At 37.3% G+C, this 21,153-nt stretch overlaps 1 pseudogene; it reads right to left on the bottom strand.

Annotated features, from left to right (window-relative positions):
* Positions 1–3,464: 3,464 nt before the first annotated feature.
* Positions 3,465–19,320, bottom strand: LOC138832778 (akirin-1-like; annotated as a pseudogene).
* Between the last annotated feature and the right edge of the window lie 1,833 nt (positions 19,321–21,153).

The raw sequence follows: 21,153 nt of genomic DNA, 5'->3' as shown, positions 1-21,153 counted from the left end.
AATTTGAGTCCCAAATCTCAGTTCCCCCAAGAGACTGACAAAAAGGCAAACAATCAGAGAAAAACAGGAACTGAAAAAAGACAAAAACAAAACTTCAGAAATTAAACAAAGATGACAAAACATGAAGACCCTTCCCCCACCTCTCAACAGCAGTGAGACTCCTTGCCAAGCTGCCAAAGTGGGCCGGCCCACAGCTGCCTGGAAAGTCCTAGCCACAGTGATCCATAGAATGCCAGCACAGAAAACTCTTATAGTGCCCAACCCTGACAGTGTAAACAGACACAGAGACTGTGGAACCCAGACCTGGAGTGCCCACCACCACCCTGCTCATCCCACAATCATCTCAATAGAACATGGTGGTGACCAGCAAACTACAGCATACATAGATCTGCCACAACAACGCTGGACAGCCCTTAACCAATTACAGGATAAATGAGTATTCCACGGGGGTGTGGGGCACCCCCATCCCACCACAGGAGACCAGAGCTAGCGGTAACACCCAGAGCAAGACCCGGGCTCTTTCCGTTCCCACCTGGGCTACTAGTCCCACTGAAGCTGGGAACTGTGAAAGTGCCCCAGCCTGCCAGGTCGCTATCCGTCCTTGGTTGAAGTTCAGAGCTGGGCTCCAGAGCCCCACCTGTGTGTTTTGGGCGGATGCTCTAACATCTTAAACTGAGGCTCCCTGGCTGAAGTTGGAACCTGTGAGCTTTGATAGCTGGCAGTGGAATGAGTCTTTCTTGGGTCCACCCAGGTAGGAGATCGAGCCAAGCTACTCTGGGAACTGGGCTCTCAGGCTCCAGCAGCTAGCAGAGGAAGGAGCCCCACCTGTGTGTTGCCAGTGGGTGCTGTTGACCCAGGAACCAACCCAAAACAAAAAGAAGGCAGCCACTTGTTGACCAAAACAGAGTTCGGGATTTGACTCCGATAATCCCTGAAACCTATGCAAAACTCACAGCAAAATATTACAAGATTCATCAACAGCCAAGACTGCAAACCATCCCCAAAGGCCAGCAGCCACACAGGGAAGAACTCTAGTGAAAGTGAAAAAGAAAGGGAAGACAAATACTACATCCAAGAGATGTTAGAGGCAATGACTCAAGAATTAAAGCAAGAAATGGATCAGAAATTTAATGAACTAAGAAAGGAATTATCAAAAGAGATTCAGGATTTCAAAAAAGAGATGCATGCAAGAATAGATGCAGTACACATCTTGGTAAAAGATGAAGTTAACACTTTGAGAACTGGCATACAAATCATAAATGGTTCAATTTCCTCCATGCAAACCACAATGGAAGCCATAGTGAATAGAATGAACACAAATGAAAATAGAATATCAGATACTGAACACAAAAATGTAGCAAATGGAAAAAATGTCACAGATATGGAAAAAAACACTCAAAATATGCCAAAAGGGAGCCCAAGAACAAGCAGACATGCCAAAAAATTTTAACCTTCATATAATAGGGGTGGATGGAGTGAGGAATACCAGAATAGAGACAGATATCACTAGAAGACCAACTTAGTAAGCACAAGAGGAAAGAAGAAAAACTTAGGAAAGCAGGAAAATGACAGTAAACACAATACACCTTAATGGATTTAACTCACCAATCAAAAGTAAAAGAACTGCATATTGGATCAGAAAACAAAATCCATACATTTGTTTTCTTCAAGAGACCCATCTCACAGCCAAAGATAAAAACAAACTCTGAGTGAAGGAATGGAGGAAGATCTACCATGCAAATGCTCCCAGCAAGAATGCAGGAGTTGCTGTCCTGATGTCTGACAAAACAAACTTTTCATTAAAATCATTACCAAAAGACAAAAAGGGACATTACATCTTAATGCAGGGAACAATCCAAGAAGAGGATATCACCATTATCAATTTATACTCTCCAAAAATTGGAGCACCCAAATAAGTAAGCAAATGTTATCAGACTTACAGGAAAAAACAGATACAAATACAGTAATACTACAAGACTTTTTTTTTTTTTGTCGGTCGTGGGGCTTGAACTCTGGGCCTGAGCGTTGTCCCTTAGCTCTTCAGCTCAAGGCGAGTGCTCTACCACTTGAGCTACAGCGCCACTTCCGGTTTTCTGGTGGTTTTATTGGAGATAGGAGTCTCACGGTCTCTCCTGCCCGGGCTGGCTTTGAACCGCGATTCTCAGATCTCAGCCTCCTGAGTAGCTAGGATTACAGGTGTGAGCCACCAGCGCCCGGCTACTACAAGACTTTAATACTACACTCTCACTGTCAAAGGAGAGAGGATTGGCAAAGAAGCCTCTGAATCAAGTGATCCCATATCTCAAATGGATATAATTGGCATCTACCGAGTTTTCCACCCAACAACAACACGTTCTTCTCAGAAGCCCATGGAACTTTCTCCAAAATAGATCATGTCATAGTTCATACAAAGAATTTAAGCAAATATAAGAGGATGGACATAATCCCTTGTATTCTATCTGACTACAGTGGAATCAAGTGAGTTCTCCATAATAAAGCATACTGTAGCAATTACTCAAATACATGGAAATTGAACAGCACATATATGAGTAACATATATGAGCAACACTTGGGTCAGAGAAGAAATTAAAAAAGAAATTAAAAAGTTCCTATAATTCAATGACAATGAATATACATCAGAAAGAAATCTGTGGGACATGGCAAAAGCATTTCTGAGGGGCAAATTTATTGCTCTCAGTGTACACATCAAGAAAATCAAGGCAGACAAAGTAAATAATCTCATGTTGCAATTAAACTGCCAGAAAAGCAAGAAAAAAATTGAACCCAGTTACTAGACATAGCAAGATAACCAAACTTAGAGCTGAAATTAACGAGCTGAAATTAATAGACTAAGAAAACTCTAAATAAAATTAAGAAAACAAAAAGCTGGTTTTTCTGAAAAAATTAATAAAATTGATGGACCTCTGGCAAGATTAACTAAAAAAAGAAGAGAAGACCCAAATCAATATGATCAGGGATGTCACTGGAATAATTATGACAAACATCTAAGATACCCTAACAATCATAAAGAACTATTTCCAGGATCTGTATTCACTCTAGCAGAAATGGATGAATTTTTAGAGAAATACAAATTGCTCAAAATGAAGTAAGAAGAAATAAATCAATTAAATAAGCCAATATATTACAATGAGATAGAGGAAGCAATCAGATTTCTTCCAATAAGGAAAACCCCAGGCCCAGATGGATTCACTATGGAATTCTATAAGACCTTTAGAGAGGAACTCATAGTCATACTACTCAAGCTCTTCCATGAAATAGAAGGAGAGGGAGAAACCCCAAATTCATTCTATGAAGCCAATATCACACTCATCCCCAAACCAGTCAAAGATCCAACAAAACCAGAACTACAGACCAATCTCTTTGATGAACACCGATGCAAAGCTCCTGAATAAAATATTAGCCAACAGAATCCAGAAAGAGATTTAAAAAATCATACATTATGATCAAGTAGGCTTCGCTCCAGAGATGCAGGGATGGTTTAATGTAAATAAATCAATATAATCCATCACTTCAACAGAGCCAAGGTCAAGAACCAGATGATTATCTGCAATGATATAGAAGAGGTTTTTAATAAATACAACACCCATTCATGTTAAAAACTCTTGAGAAAATAAGAATGGAAGGAACATTCCCTAAAACTATGAAAGCTATATATAATAAACCAATAGCCAATATTATACTAAATGGGGAAAAACTATAAACAATTCTCTTAAAATCAGGGAGAAGGCAAGGATACCTACTCTCTCCACACCTGTTTGATATAGTTCTGGAATCTTTAGCCAGAGCAATAAAAGAAGAAAAGGACATTACAGGGATCCACATAGGGAAGGAAGACATTAAAGAATCCCTATTTGCAGATGATATGATATACATTAGCAACCCCAAAAAGTCCACCCCCAAACTCCTAGAACATATAAACCACTTTGGCAAAGCTGCTTTCTGTATACCAAAAATGTACAAGCAGAAGGGGAAATCAGGGAAACAAACTCATTCACAATAATGACCCCCAAAATAAAATATCTAAGAATTCACCAAACAAAGAGGTAAAGGACCTATTTATAGAAAACTATAAAAGTCTAAAGAAAGAAATCAATGAGGACACCAGAAAATGGAAAGACCTTCCATGTTCTTGGATAGGCAGAATCAATATTGTGAAAATGGTCCTACTGACAAAAATGATATACAAGTTTAATGCAATTCCCACCAAAATCCCAATGATGTTCTTTAGGGAAATAGAGAAAACAACCCAAAAATTCATATGGAGTACTCACAATCTTGCCCATGTAATTGTAACCCCCCTGTACAGTATTTTCACAATAAAAAAATTAAAATTAAAATTAAAAAAATTCATATGGAACAACAAAAGACCTAGAATAGCCAAAGTAATTCTAGGCAAAAGGAACAACACAGGAGGGAATCACAATATCAGATTTCAAGCTCTAACAAATAGAGCTTCGTATTCATACACGAACAGATCTGAAGACCAATGGAACAGATTAGGATATTCACGAATAAGATCACATACCTATAGTCAGCTGATATATGACAAAGGTGCCAAAGACATACAGGGGAAGAAACATAGCCTCTTCAACTATTGGTGCTGGGAAAACTGGGCAGCCATATGCAGAAAATTAAAAGCAGACCCCAGCCTATCACCATGCACTAACATCAACTCAAAATGGATTAAAGACCTTAATATCAAACTTGAAACTCTGAAACTAGTGCAGGACAGAAGAAGAGAGGCAATAGAACTTATAGGCACAAGCAGAAACATCCTAGACAGAGTCCCAAGGTCACAACAAATTGGAGAGAGACTCTACAAATGGTATTACCTTAAGTAAAAAGTTTCTGCACAGCTAAAGACATAAAAACCAAACTAGAAAGACAGCCAACCACCTGGGAAAAAATATTTTCCAGCAATATATCAGATAAGGGGCTAATATCCAGTACATACAGGGAACTCAAGAAACTAATTCCTCCCAAATCTAACAAACCAATTATTAAATGGGCAAGGGAACTACAGAGAGATTTCTCAGAAGAGATAAAAATGGCAAAGAAACACATGACAAAATGTTCATCATCCCTGGCCATGAAGGAAATGCAAATAAAAATAACCCTGAGATACCACTTTACCCCAGTCAGGATGGCCCACATCCTAAATTCAGGCAATGACAAATGCTGGTGGGGATGCAGAGAAAGAGGAAGCCTACTGCATTTCTGGTGGGAATGTATAATAATACAACCACTTTGGAAAGCAGTCTGGAGGTGTCTCAGAAAGCTAAGTATAGACCTCCTGTATGACCCAGCCATACCACTCTTAGGCATCTTCCCTGAGCAACAGGAACCAGGATACAAGGACATGTACCTTCATGTTCATTGCTGCACTATTCACAATAGCCAAGATATGGAAACAACCCAAATGTCCCACTACAGATTAATAGATCCAAAAATTGTGATACTATATACAATGGAATACTATGCAGCCATTAGAAAGGACAAAATAATGGCATTCACAAGGAAATGGATGGAACTAGAGCAAATCATTTTGAATGAGGTAAGCTAAGATCAGAGACACAAATGATACATGGTCTTCCTAATATGTGGGTGTTAAATCCAAAATGCAAGGGGATATGACAAAGTAAACAGGACTCAGAAAACAAAGGTCATCTAATTAATTTGTCATATAATTTCTAAATGACTCCATGTTCTTGACCTCATATATTGTGTGCGTGTGAGTGTGTGTGTGTGTGTGTGTGTGTGTGTGTGTGTGTGTGTGTGTGTGTGTGTGTGCACATCTGAGGGAAGTTAGGAGGAGGGAACAGAATCAGAGGGAAACAGGTGAAAAAATACAACAGAGGGGCCCACCAGTAACACTGGACATTGATGAAATGAACTAAGCAACTCAAGGGCAGCAATGGGAGGAAGGGAAGGAAAGGGAAAGGGAACAGCCAACACTGAGCAAAAGGAAAGAAATGTTCATATAACCCAACATGGAAGAAATAGTTGTACTATCAAAACTTATAGAACTCACAAACTTCATAGACCAAGATACTTACAATTTGTCTCGTGAAGGTTAAAATGTGTTTGTGACTTTAACAAGAATCACGATCCTACAATACTATGAAATTATCTAAAAAGATTTTTTAAAAGAAATGAGCTAAAGACTTAAAGACACATTTTTCAGAAGGAGTAAGAATGTCCTATATACATGTGAAGAAATGTTCAACATCTCTGGCCATTAAAATAATGCAAATGAAAAAAACCATTGGGCAGGAGTGGGAGAGGAAGGAAAATTGGGAGAAAAATGAGAGAAGAGGTAACAAGTTTGACAAGAAATGTTCTTGGGGCTGGGAAGGTGGCTCAGTGGTAGAGTGCTTGCCTTGCATGCATTAAGCCCTGGGTTCGATTCCTCAGCATTACATAAGCAGAAAGAAAAACGCTGGAAGTGGCACTATGGCTCAAGTGGTAGAGTGCTAGCCTTTAGCTGAAGAGCTGAGGGACAACACCCAGGCCCTACAACCGGACCCCCCCCCCAAAAAAAGAAATGTTCTTATTACCTTACTTATGTACCTGTAATACCTCTGTACAGGTCCTTGACAATAAAAAAATTAAAAAAAAAACAAGGCAAGATAATGAGATCTCGTGCTTGGTCCATTACTCTTTTGTTTTAAACATATTTTTTATTGTAAAGATACTCTACAGAGGGGTTACAGTTACATGAGTAAGGTAATGAGTACATTTCCCATAGAGCATTGTTACCCCCTCCTTTGTTTTTCCCCTAACACCTTTTCCTTCCCCACCTCCCCTACTCCTCCCTCCCTGCCAAAGTTGTAAAGTTCGTTTTCAACATAGTGTCTTGTATATCTCATTATTGTAATGGGTCAACCTGTATCCTTATTTCAGAATTTTGTTATTTCCCTTCCCCTCCCCAAATTAGAAAAATGTATATACAAGATGCAGGGCACCGGAATTAAATAGGGGTTATAACAAGGGGGAAGAACATACAAAAGAAACAAAAAATCACATAGTACATTATAAGTACATTAAAAACAGCAGCAACAAAGATAAAACCTCTTGTGTCCCTATCTTGGGGTTCATTTTGCTTACCATCATCTTTTTTTTTTTTTTTTTTTTTTTTGGCAGTCGTGGGGCTTGAACTCTGTCTTGGGCGCTGTCCCTGCTCTCTTCAGCTCAAGGAGAATGCTCTACCGCTTGAGCCACAGCACTACGTCTGGTTTTCTAATGGTTAATTGGGGATAAGAGTCTCACGGACTTTTCTGCCCTGGCTGGCTTTGAACCATGATACTCAGATCCCAGCCTATTCAGTAGTTAGGATTACAGGCGTGAGCCACCAGAGACTGGCTTTACCATCATCTTATATGGTCATATTTACATAGAGGATTCATTTCAGGGACGCAAAACTGGTTCAATATATACAAATCAATATGATTTATCATATCAACATGAGCAAGAATAAGAAGCACATGATTATATCAATAGATGCAGGAAAAGTATTTGACAAGATCCAAGACCCCTTTAAGATGAAAGCTCTGGAAAAACTAGGAATCCATGGAACATTCCTCAATATAATAAAGGCTGTGCATGACAAATCTACAGCCAACATTATACTTAATGGCAAAAAGGTAAAGCCATTTCTTCTAAATTCAGGAACTAGACCAGGATGTCCACTCTCTCCACTTCTCTTCAATTTAGTATTAGAATGAGTAGCTACAGCAATAAGACAAGACACAAACATAAAGGGGATCCAAATAGGGAAAGATTAAGTAAAACTCTGCCTCTTTGCAGATAACATGATCTTGTATTTGAAGAACCTCATGGACTCCACTTCTAAGTTACTTGAGCTGATCTTTGGCAAAGTAGAAGGGTATAAAATTAACCCTAAAAAATCAATGGCTTTTCTGTATGCCAATAATGAGAAGAGCATGGTTGAACTCAGGAAAACAACTACTTTTGTACTGGCCCCACAAAAAAAATACATAGGAGTTAACTAAAGAAGTTAAGGACTTCGTTGATGAAAACTTTAAAAACCTGAAAAAGGAAATTAAAATAGAACTAAGTGGAAAAATCTCCCATACTCCTGGATTTGGAGGTTAACATCCTGAAAATGGCAATACTGCCAAAGGCTACCTACAAACTCAATGTTCTAACTATCAATATCCCAACATCATTTGTCAATGAAATAGAAGAAGCAATCCAAAAAGTCATATAGAACAATAAAAGACCCCAAATAGCAACTACAATTCTTAGCAGAAAGAACAGGGCTGGAGGAATATCAATACCAAACTTCAAATTTTATTACAAAGTTATAGTAATCAAAACTGCTTGGTAATGGCACAAGAACAGATCTGAGGACTAATGGAATAAAACTGAAAACCCAGAAACGAACCCACAGACCTATAGCTACCTAATTTTCGATAAGGGACCTAAGAATGGAAGAAAAACAGCCTCTTGAGTAAATAGTGTTGGCAAAATCGGTTAAACACCTGAAGAAAACTAAAGCTAGATCCTTATCTATCAACCCTGCACCAGAATCAACTCCAAATGGATCAAAGACCTCAAAGTCAAAGCAGACACTTGAAAACATTACAAGAAGGAATAAGAGAAACTCTAGAGCTGCTTGGCACAGGATGACAATTTCTTAATAAAGACCCATTACTCTTAAAAATAAAATAAAAAGAGGAACAAACAAACAAATAAACAAACAACAACAAATCAAAATCTTTTAGCTGGGTGCTGGTGGCTCACGCCTGAAATCCTAGCTACTCAAGAGGCTGTGTTCTGAGAATCATGGTTCAAAGCCAGCTTGTGTGAGACTTTTATCTTCAGTTAAGCACCAGAAAACCAGAAGTGATGCTGTGGCTCAAATGGTAGAACTCTAGCTTTGAGCTGAAGAGCTCAGAGACGGTGCCCAAGCCTAGAGTTAAAGCTCTAAGACCGACAAAAAGCCAAACAAAACACAAACATTAAGATTCCACCTCATTACAGTTAGAATAACCATTATGAAGAAAATGAACAATAACAGATGCTGGTGGGGATATGGTCAAAAGGGATTTGTATTACACTGTTGGTGGGAATGTAAATTTGTTTAATCACTCTACAAAGCAGTATGGAGGCTCTTCAAAAGACTAAACGTAGAGCTTCCCTATGACCCAGCAATCCCACTCCTGGGAATTTATCCAATAGACTACAAATAGAGCCACATTAAAGTCACCAGCACAACTATGCTCATTGTAGCATTGCTTACCATAGCCAAGATATGGAATCAACTCAAATGCCCCTCTGTGGATGAATGGGTAAACAAAACAAAATATATATGCACAATGGAATTCTTTGCTTCCATTAGAAAGAATGATATTGTACCATTCATAAGGAAATGGAAAGATGGAAAAAAAAGAGAAGTAAGCAAGAACCAAAGACACATGTTGCATGGGCTTCCTCATTCATATAACTAGAAAGTGTCTATAAATCTACAAATAAACATACTGGATCATAGAAGACAAAAAAATACACTTAGGCATGATAAATTATACAGGATTTGAGACATTCACAGTGAGACCAAAGGAGGAAGAGGAGAGCAGGAGAGGATCACAAATGCTCAATAGCTATGAGCATATGCTCATATAAAATTATATTTATTGAAATGAACTCCAAGAAAAGGAAGCAAGAGGTTACTTTTTGCCCTTTGATGTTGTGTTTGTTCTCTGTACCTTTTAGCTTGTTTGTAAGTTCATGTGTTTTGGGACATGGTCATGGTGGGGGGGGGGTGGCACAGAAAGGGTGGGACAAGAACAAATACAGCAATGGTATTCATGAGATACTATGCTGAAAATGAACTACCCAACTTGTGGCTGGGGAAGGGAGGGAAAAACTGGAAGCCAGCAAAGAAAGGGAGGACAATGTTCAAAACTGCATGTATTCATTATCTGACTTATGTAACTGTAACTGCTCTGTACAACACCTCTACAATAGCAATTAAAAAAAAGAAATAGGCAACATTAAAACAAATAGAACAGGGCAACAAGAAAATTCCTGGTAACACAAGTACTGTGAAGACAATAGACTGTTATGAGGTGATATATTACAGGGAAGAGTGGATTCTGAGGAGGAGGAGGTATTCTGGAACATGTTGCCTGAGGAAGAATTGCTTTGCTCTGTGCTCATAGAAAAGCCAACAAAGAATGCTCTTGGGGAAGGGTATTCTAAGTAGCAATTACAAAAACTATAGATGTTATTTGATTATTATGCTTAGCTTGTTTGAAGAAAAGAAATGTGGCTGAGGGGGGTGGTCAGGAGGTGTTATTTGAGATTAATTTGAATGGTAGAAAAGATTAGTTGGTACCTGTAGGCCATGGCAATGCTGAGTTCAGATTTTATAATAGATAAAGGAAAGCCACTGAGAATAGAGGAGCAAAATGAATCAATTTGCAATTTGTGTATCCATTTATAATACTATGCGACATCCATTTTAGAGAACAGGAAATTTGAAACAAGGAATGACACTTCCTTGCAAACTTCTTTGTAAAGTCACTTTTCTGAAAGTTTGGAAAAGAGATTATATCTGTTTCCAAAATGTATTTATTAAAAGTTCATGGTATGTTAGTAAAGGAAGGAAAGAATATAAAACAAACATTAGAAGTGGTTAATCATTTCAAAAGCTGAGTACAAAGATGTATAACAAAATTTTGTTGGTCATTTGATTAGCTAATGACAGAGAATATGGAGAAATGGAATGGACAGGAAGTTTCATCCTATCATCATTTTTTGTTGTTGTTGTTGTCGGTTGTGGGGCCTGAACTCTGGGTCTGGGCACTGTCCCTCACCTCTTCAGCTCAAGGCTAGAGCTTTACCAATTGAGCCACAGTACTACTTTCGGCTTTTCCTGCTTTTGTGGTGCTGAGGAATCAAACCCAGGGCCTCATGCATGCAAGGCAAGCATTCTACCACTGAGCCATCTTCCCAGCCTCCTATCATCAAATTTTAATTTTCATTGCCACAGAGACATTCAATGGTGTGTGTGTGTATGTGTGTGTGTGTGTGTGTGTGTGTGTGTGTGTGTGTGCGTGTGTAATATATGGAGAGAGAATTTAAGGTGATTACTGTTTGACTGTAGTATATTAATTTAAGTTTCTTATATTCTCTTGTTGGTAATTTTCAAGGATGGCAGGCTGGTGACATTACACCATGAGTCCAAAGGTATTCTACTAGTGGATTCCTCATCCTCAGGGTGTGTGTGTGAAGGGGGAAGAATGGGAGGGTGTGATGGTGGCTCTTCCAATTGATTGATTGAATGAGAACCACCACCTAATGGAGCATAATCTACTTTATTCAAATTCTTCTGATTTAAATGTCAGTCTCATCTAAATAATACTTTCAGAGCAACATCTGAGCATGTCTTAAGAAATATCTGGGTACCACATACCAATTACCACTTGAGCTATCCATTCCACCAAGTTTGTGTGATTTTTGTGAATCCTACTCTTGAAGAGGCTATGCAATCCAAGGCTTAGAAATCTCAGTGATAAAAGGCTGAGATAGATGATCAGTGATCCTATGATCACACACTGGCTTTGAGGCTACACACGTTTTCCCGCAGTCCATGTTGAAGAAGTATGTAGCTTAGAGAAGGGAATCAGGTGGAAGGTTCTTTCTCAGGAAAGCAAGGCAGTAATTTCATGTATAAAGTTTGCTAGGGGAAAAAAACAAAACAACAACCTGAGTGGCAATTCTGTGTTTGAATTATATCTTTGCAAACTGATAAAAAATTTAGGCTAGAAATTTTCTGTCCATTATTTTTGTGTGGAGATATTTGACTTGTCACTATTATCTCTCTACTCTATTGCAATATATTTTAGAGAAAAGTCTCTTCCATTATAAATTTGACTGCAAATTAAATCTTGGCCTCCCAGCCAATCTCTGGTAGTGTAATATAAGAATAGATAGGACAACCTGTCTCACCTAGATTGGTGCTTTCACATTTTTCCGTTGTTCTAAGTCTGGAACTACAGATTATTTTTGTGCCAAAAGGCAGAATAGTATAAGGGTGAAACTAGGAGATCTAATCTAAACTCAACTTATTTCCAATTCTAGCTGTAATATGTCAATTGTACATCCTTTCTACAAATATTGTAATCTCTGATGAGTTACACTGAGGTAGTTCCAGACTTAAGTTTTATTATTCATAAATTGGTAATAATTTCTCCTTTGTAGAATTGTTGCAAAGAATAAATGAAACAACAAATGTGGACAATAAGCATTGTATTTATTTCTTCTTTCTTTTTTTGCCAGTCTTGGGGCTTGAACTCAGGGCCTAGGCATTGTCCCTGAGCTGCTTTTGCTCAAAGCTGGAACTCTACCACTTGAGCCATAGCACCACTTCTGGCTTTTTCTGTTTATGTGGAGGATCAAACTCAGGGCTTCATGCATGCCAGACAAGCACTCTACCACTAAGCCATATTTCCAGCCCTAAAAATTGGATTTCATCTTTTCCTTTATTCTTCATTCATTCTTGTTTTGTTTGTTTGTTTTGTTTGAAATAGAATCTTGCTATATAGCTCAGATGGCTTCAAATTAAAGATCCTCTTGCCTTAGTACTCAGATTCTGGGATTTCAGGCATGTACCAACACATTTGGCTTCTCTTGTTCCTCTCTTCTTACTCTCATAGCATAAGCAAAAGTAACGATTAGGCTATTAAAATATTTTGGTTATTCACAAAGTTAATTAGTATGTTCCATGGAAAATTAATACTCATTTTGAGACTGTTTACATATCATATCTTTATACAAATGTTTAATGTTAAGTGTTTGTTCTGTAATATGTTTAAATTTCCTGCATTATATAAAATTTAAGAAAGGTTAACCTACAGATTTTACTCCTAAACGCAAGTAATTAGGCATAGGTGATTCTTGCATGTTGTCTGTTTATAGTACCAATTACAGAGTCACTAGAAAATAGTATGAAAGTAGAAAAACAAGTGAAAAATTGGACTTTTTTTTTGGTTTTATCTGCAGTGATCACTACTTAGGAAAGTAAAACCTTTCTCATGGATATTCAAATAGATTATTCTGAATTTGAATTTTTGCTAAAACATTGATATTATTGTCTTTCCAGTTTAAAAAGTATGTATTGAAGGTATTAAGTAGGTACCACCTGCTCAAGGTGTGGATCAAAAGAAAACCAGCCACTAAGTTAAACGTGAATCTAATGTACTCTTATACTTCCTTTTTGCGTGGTTTTAATGAATAGCTTTTCATCTAGAAATTTTAAATGTCTCTACAAAAGAAGTTACTTCAATAATTATAAAATGAGGGATATTTTGAGCATAGAAGTTTGGAAACTGGGGAGATTAATAGAAATCATGGTGGATTAATAAATGTTAAAGTACTCAGAACAAAATTTCTCAATAATGTGGTATTTTCAAAGGACTGGTGACTTCTGAAATCAGCAAAAAAAAAAAAAAAACAACAACCTAAAAACACTGAAATAATCTCAGAAGCTTAAAGTAATGTCGTAATATCCTGCTAAATAACTGTTGAATTAATCTTGACGTTGGGTATCTAAAATTGGTTTCACCACATGTCATCCTGAGTTGAATTTATCCTAGGAAGGTTCAAGTAAATTATGGGTAAATATAGTGTCAGTGAAGAAATAATGTTAGTTGGAAAGTGAAAAAAACTTTACATATTTTAAACTTGAAAAATTATGTGCAGAGTTGCCATTTCATCTTCTGGGTAGAAGGCTCATATCTACATCTACAGTTTACCAACCTCCACAGGGCTTATAGATTCAATAGTTAGATATAGGAGAAGCCTCTGGAAAATATTCTAGAATTATTAAATAACAAAGTAGGAAAGAGATATTCAATAGATAAAAGATACTCATTTCACAGAAGTAGTTTAAATTTCAGCAATGACTTTTGCTGAAGAAAATGCCACATGCAACAAATACTGTACATCAAGTTAGAAAAGAGATTACACCAACAATCTATTTATATGTCAACCTCAACTACAGAGCATTGGAAGCAAAGTTATCTCAGATGTATTTCACATAGAAAAGAGAAAATATGGTAGAGAAGTTAGCAGGAAGAAAGGAAATTACTGAGTGAGGGTTACACAAGTGTCAGACTTATACAAATTATGTTAGTGGAATATATAATTAGCTGATACCATTGTATCTTTTCTGTAGCCTGTCAAAAAACATAGGACAAAGGTAGGTACAATTTTATTCAAAACTATTGCCCCAGAGTAGAGATTACTGCAATGGGGGAGAGAGACTAACTCAACTCTACTAAAAACAAAACAGAAACATTTTTAAGTGTTAAATAAGGGAAAATACTGGAGGAAACTTGGTAACCTTTGTTAATTGTCCCATATCAACCCTAGAAGTGAGATAATAAGGACTTCATCATTCTTGATAATTGTATTTCAAGAGATAGCTCCAAAATTCTAGTGAATGACCATTTTTGAGGTATGTCTTCGGCATGCATCTGAGAGATTTTTACATTAATAGTCTATTGTAGAAAATAATTTATAGTTGTAAGTTTTCTAAAGTACATGCTATTAGAAAACTGAAGTCATTATCAGACTAGAGGATGCCTGTCTAAGCTGTCAAGTTGAGGAGATTATTTTGGTTATTTTGGTCTGATTCTATTTCTTTATCACTAAACTTTGCCCATTTTTTAATATATAATTTTTTTTGTCAGTCATGGGGCCTGAACTCCGGGCCTGGGCACTGTTCCTAAGCTCTTTAGCTCAAGGCTAGAGCTCCACCACTTGAGCCACAGCACCAATTCCAGCTTTTCCTGTTTATGTGGTGCTGAGGAATCAAACCCAGGGCCTCATGCATGCAAGGCAAGCATTGTACCACAGAGCCACCTTCTCAGATCCTAATTTATACTTCTTAATATATGTTTTGTAAAGATACTGTACAGTAAGGTTACAGTTACACAAGTAAGGTAATGAGTACATTTTCTATGGAGCATTGTTAGCCCCTCCTTTGTTTTTTTCTGCTACCATCCTTACCCACCCCACCTTCCTAAATCCTCCCTGCCCCTGAAGTTGTAAAGTTCATTTTCAACATAGTCTCTTGTACATCTCATTGTTACAATGGGTTAACCTGTAACTTTGTTTCAGCATTTTGTTATTTACCTTCACCTCCCCAAATTAGACAAATGTATATACAAGATACAGGGCACTGGAATTAAATAGAGTGAAAACAGGATTTATACCATGGGGGAAGAACAAATCAAAGAAACAAAATCACATAGTACATTATAAGTACATTAAAAAAAACAGCAAGAAAGAATAAAACCTCTTGTGTCCCTATCTTGGGGTTCATTTCACTACCATCATCTTATATAGTCATATGTACATAGCTTTTGACCTTTTCTGTTTGTCTGGTAAGATTATCCTAAATATATATTAGTTATTGCAAATAAGAGAAACTGTGGGACCTATGTTTCTTTGGGTCTGGCTTACTTCACTTAATATGATTTTTTTCCAAGTCTTTCCATTTCCTAACAAATGGAGGGGGGGGCATTCTTTCTGATGTAAGCATCAAATTCCATTATATATATATATATATATATATATATATATATATATATATATATATATATATATCACATTTTTTTTGGATCCAGTCTTCTACTAAGGGGCATCTGGGTTGGTTCCATATCATAGCTATGGTGAATAATGCTGTGATAAACATAGTTGTGCTGGAAGCTTTAGTATGGTCATGTTTGTGATTGTTTGGGTAAATGCCCAAATGTGGGATTGCTGGGTCATAAATATAAGGGAGCTCTATGTGTAGTCTTTGAGGAAACTCCATACTGCTTTCCAAAATATTTGAACAAATTTACACTTCCACCAACAATACAGTAGGGTTCCCTTTTGGCCACATCCCCTCCAGCATCTGTTATTATTAGATTTCCTGATTATAGCCATTCTAACTGGGGTGAGGTAGAATCTCAATGTTCTTTTGATTTACATTTCTTTTATGGCCAGAGAAGTTGAGAATTTCTTCATGTGTCTTTTGGCCACTTTTATTTCCTCTTCAGAGAATTCGTTTTTTTAAGTCTTTAGCCCACTTATTAATCAGGCAGTTGTTTCTTTGAAGATTTGTTTTGGGGGAATTAATTTTTTAAAGAATTTTTTTTATTGTGAAAATACTGTACAGAGGGGTTACAATTACATGGGCAAGATAATGAGTACATTTCTTATCAAGCATTGTAGTCTCCTCCTTTGTTTCCCATTCCCATACCTTCCCATCCTCTCCCCACCCCTCCCCCAATCTTCCCCGACCCCCATCCAATGGGGGAATTAATTTTTTTAAGTTCTAAGTATAGTTTAGATATGGGACCCCTGTCCATTGTATGGCTAGAGAAGATCTTCTCCCAATCTGTAGACTTTCTATTGATCTTGCTAGCTGTGTCCTTTGACATGCAGAAGCTCTGCAGTACAATGCAATTCTATTTGTCCAAACTTTCTTTAATGTGTTGTGTTTCTGAGACTTTAAGAAAATTTTGGCCTGTGACAGGAAGCCCTAGAGTTTCTCCTATTCCTTCCTGTAATGTTTTCAGACTTTGAGGTCTGTGATCCATTTGGAGTTGATTCTGGTGCAGGGTGATAAGGATCTAGCTTTAGTTTTCTACAGGTGTTTTACCAGTTTTGCCAGCACCATTTACTGAAGAGGCTGTTTTTCTTCCATTCTATTTTAGGTCCCTTATCGAAAATTAGGTAGCTATAGATCTGTGGGTTCATTTCTGAGTTTTCAGTTCTATTCTATTGGTCCTCAGATCTGTTTTTGTGCCAGTACCAAGCAGTTTTGATTACTATAACTTCATAATAAAGTTTGAAGTTTGGTATTGATATTCCTCCAGCACTGTTCTTTCTGCTAAGGATTGTTTTTGCTATTCAGGATATTTTATTGTTCTATATGAATTTTTGGATTGCTTCTTCTATTTCATTGACAAATGATGTTGAGATATTGATAGGTATCACATTGAGTTTGTAAGTAGCCTTTGGCAGTATTGCCATTTTCAGGATGTTAACCTTCCAATCCAGGAGCATGGGAGTTTTTCCACTTTCTTAGTTTTGCTTCAATTTCCATTTTTAAAGTTTTCGTCATAGAGATCCTTCACTTCTTTAATTAACTCCTACGTATTTTATTTTTTTGTGGGGCTATTACAAAATGAATTGCTTTCCTGATTTCAACTGTGCTCTTCTCGTGATTGGCATACAGGAAAGCCATTGATTTTTTTAAAATAGCTTAAGTATTTTATTTGTTTGCAACTAAGCTTGTTAATACTATATAATGAAAATGTAGAAAGCATAATATTGCAGTTGTTGGTTAGACTTAAGTAAAGTCATTCATCAATAAGGAATCTTTGAATGTGAACATCCCAGAAATTTCTCTAAGCCATCTGATCAGAACAACTGTCTCTGAATATTACCTTCCTTTAAAAGGAATTGGCATACTTTTGAATTAAAACTCAAGAATTTTTTTCAAAATATGCCATAATTAAAACAACAACAACAATCTTCTATATTTAAACTAAAACAATTTTAATAGAACTTCCCTTTTCAGAAACAATAACAAAGGAAACAAGGAATTTTGTAAAATGTGGTCTTGAACAAGTCACAGTAAAAAGAAAAATGCATACTTAATATTCATCTCCTCAAAACAGAGGCCACTTTCTGTCCCAGAACCTTGGAAACAAGGTATATAAGCAACTTCAGGCAAGGGGTTGCCAAAACAAAGCTCAAGCAGTTGAATATGGACACCTCAGAAGTTTGGAAGAACTTGACACAAGGATCCAAATTCTATTTTTAATAACTAAAAGGTGAAGTGGCTTGTCCCAAGTAGCAGTGCTGCCAAGGGCCTGACCCATCCTAGCTCTCTCTTATGTTATGTTCCTGAGTCAACTCTGATGCTCCTGCTCCAGGGGAGACATTATCTCTGTAGAGCTTCAGTGAATGAGGTGAGTGCAGACTCCACAGGGTATTTTAAGGCTTGGAGTCAAATAATTTTTCTAACAAGGCTAGTCAGAGTCCATGTGCCCATGGCCTGTCTCCTAATTTCTCACCATGGACTTGTAGATCTTGGTCTGAAGACTTTGGCTATATCATCATAATCACATCTAATGTCCACACTAACTTAGGATTCATATTCTGTGCCTGGAAACAGACTGTGTTTTTAACAATAAAACCTACACATAAAACAATCCACTGTTATAATTTATATGGTCACAAAACATTAATGCTCTTTTGTAGACCAAGCAAATGTTTTTAACCATAAATTGTCTTGCATCAAATTCACAGCCAGAATCCCTAAGATTTAAAAAAAGCCCTGAACAATACAAATAATAACTTAAAACACACATACACACACTCTCACACACACTTCTTACAAAACTGTTCGTGGAGAAACTCCATTTGTTGACTGCCACTGATGGCATGTTTTGCTAAACTGCTGCTTCAAGTATTTTTGATCGTAAAATCTATTACAGTAGGGCACAGCTGTTTATTGGATGAGCAGAAAAGAAAGATATACTTCTGGCAACAGAAAGTTTTAAGGTCTTTCAAGTTGTATAAAATGGACCTGCAGAAACATTGAAGTATTCTCAGGATGCAAAGTTGGAGCTGAAATGTGATATCAAACCAGTTGCAAAAAGTGTACAGCAACCATCTCTTGAGGTCAAACCTGGTACCCAGGTATGCAATAGAGCTTCAGGATACATAGCTTTTGGCCTTGTCCCATATTGCCGCATAGTCTGATCATGTGTGAATTGCACAAATGACTCATACTGTTCCGCTAGTTTAGTATTGAGGATTTGTTCATATTCCTCCGAAATTTTTCTTCATAGACTTTTAAGAGTCACTCACATATTATTCGAACTTGGGAAGGGTAAAAGTAGGCTGGTTTTTCTTCATCCAGGAAAAACCTGGAGAACTAGGTGCTGTGAGTGGGGAAGAGACAGGATGGCTTTTTGAAGTACATGCTTCACTTTGATTGAGAATAAATTCTAAATGTCTCCACTTCTGAAAATGACTATATTCTTGCTCTATGTTCTGAAAATTTTGCTCCGGAGTTGGAAGGCGCTGCTCGCTGCCGGTAGAAGCTGGCTGAGTGGGCAACAAGATTTGAGTTGAAAGCAGCTGTTTCTCGGCATCCGGGGCCTCAGGCCCATTGTCGGACCAGGCAGAGGGGTGCAGTGCCGCTGCCTTGGGGAACAGGGACTCGAACTCCATAGGCAGTTTCTGTGTCGCCTTGCATGCCATTCTGCTGAGGGGGCAGAGACCAGGAACATCATGGCAGCAACTGTGGCCTGAGCTCCAGCTGCTCACCTGGGCTCACAAGCCCAAATCATTGATTTTTTTGTTTGTTTGTTTTTGTTTTTGTCAGTTGTGGGGCTTGAACTCTGGGCCTGGGCCCTGTCCCTCAGCTCTTCAGCTCAAGGCAAGCACTCTAGCACTTAAGCCACAGTGCCACTTCTGGTTTTCTGGTGGATTATTGGAGATAAGAGTTAAGACTTAAATAACTTAGAGTCCCCCAAAAAGCACAGAACAAATCAACAAAACAAAGAGTTGGTTCTTCAGAAAAATTAACAAAATTGACAGACCCTAAGCAAATCTTACCAGAAAAAGAAGAGAACACATCCAAATAAACTCAGAGATGGGAATGGAAACACCACCACAGAAACAACCAAGATTCAGAACATTATAAGGGAATACTTTTCAAAACTTTATGCTAAATAATTTGAGAATCTGGAGGAAATGGATGAATTTCTAGTAAATATTAATATGTCCAAACTCAACCAAGAAGATTTAAACCAACTAAACAGATACATATCATGTATTGAAATAGAAACAGCAATAAGAGATTTCCTATCCAAGAAAAGCCCAGGACCAGATGGATTCACAGCTGATTTCTCTAAGGCCTTCAAAGCAGAATTCACACCAATACTCCTTCAACTTTTCAATGAGATTGAAAGTGAAAGTGTACTACCAAACTCTTTCTATGAAGCCAGCATAAACCTCATCTCAAAACAAGGAAGGGACTCATCAGAGAACCTTAGACCCATTTCTTTAATGAACATCGATGCAAAATTTCACAACAAAATTTTGACCAATCAACTTCAACAACTCATCAAAAAAATCATATACTATGATTAAACAGGATTCATTCCAGGAATGCAAAGCTGGTTCAATGTATGCAAATCAATTAATGTAATTTGTAACATCAACAAGACCAAGGAGAAGAGCTTCATGATTATCTCAATAGACACAGAAAAAGCATTTGACAAGATCCAACACCCCTTTATTATGAAAGCTCTGGAGAAACTAGGAATCCATGGAACATTCCTCAATATAAAAAGGCTGTGTATAACAAACCTTACAGCTAACATTATATGTAATGGTGAAAAGTTAAAACCATTTCCTCTAAATTCAGAAGCAAGACAAGGTTGTCTGCTCTCTCCACTCCTCTTCAATTTAGTATTAGAATGCCTAGCTACAGCAATAAGACAAGATGCAAACATAAAGGGGATCCACATAGGGAAAGATAAAGTAAAACTCTGCCTCTTTGCAGGTGACATGATCTTGTATTCAGAGAACCCCATGGACTCTATTCCAAAGTTACTTGACCTAATCTTTGGCAAAGTAGCAGGATATAAAATTAACCCTCAAAAATCAATGGCTTTTCTGTACCAATAATGAGAAGGGTGTGGTTGAAATCAGAAAAGCAACTCCTTTTGTAATAAGACCCCCCCAGGAATATCAACTAACAAGGAATTAACTAAAGAAGTAAAGGATCTCTATGATTAAAACTTTAAAAACATGAAAAAGGAAATCAAAGCAAAACTAAAGAAGTGCAAAAACCTCCTATGCTCCAGGATTGGGAGGATTAACATTGTAAAAATGGCAATACTGCCAAAGGCCATCTACAAATTTAATGCAATACCCATCAATATTCCAACCCCATTTTAATGGAATAGAAGAACCAATGCAAAAATTCATATGGAACAATAAAAGATCCCAAATAACAAAAATCGTTAGCAGAAAGATCAGTGCTGGAGTAATATCAAAACCAAACTTCAAACTTTATTACAAAGT

Source organism: Dipodomys merriami, unplaced genomic scaffold, assembly GCF_024711535.1.
Source record: "Dipodomys merriami isolate MVZ:Mamm:240054 unplaced genomic scaffold, mDipMer1.0.p SCAF_20, whole genome shotgun sequence".
Classification (NCBI taxonomy): Eukaryota; Metazoa; Chordata; class Mammalia; order Rodentia; family Heteromyidae; genus Dipodomys; species Dipodomys merriami.
The sequence above is the reverse complement of the archived record's forward strand: the minus strand, read 5'-3'. Positions and strand labels throughout refer to the sequence as shown.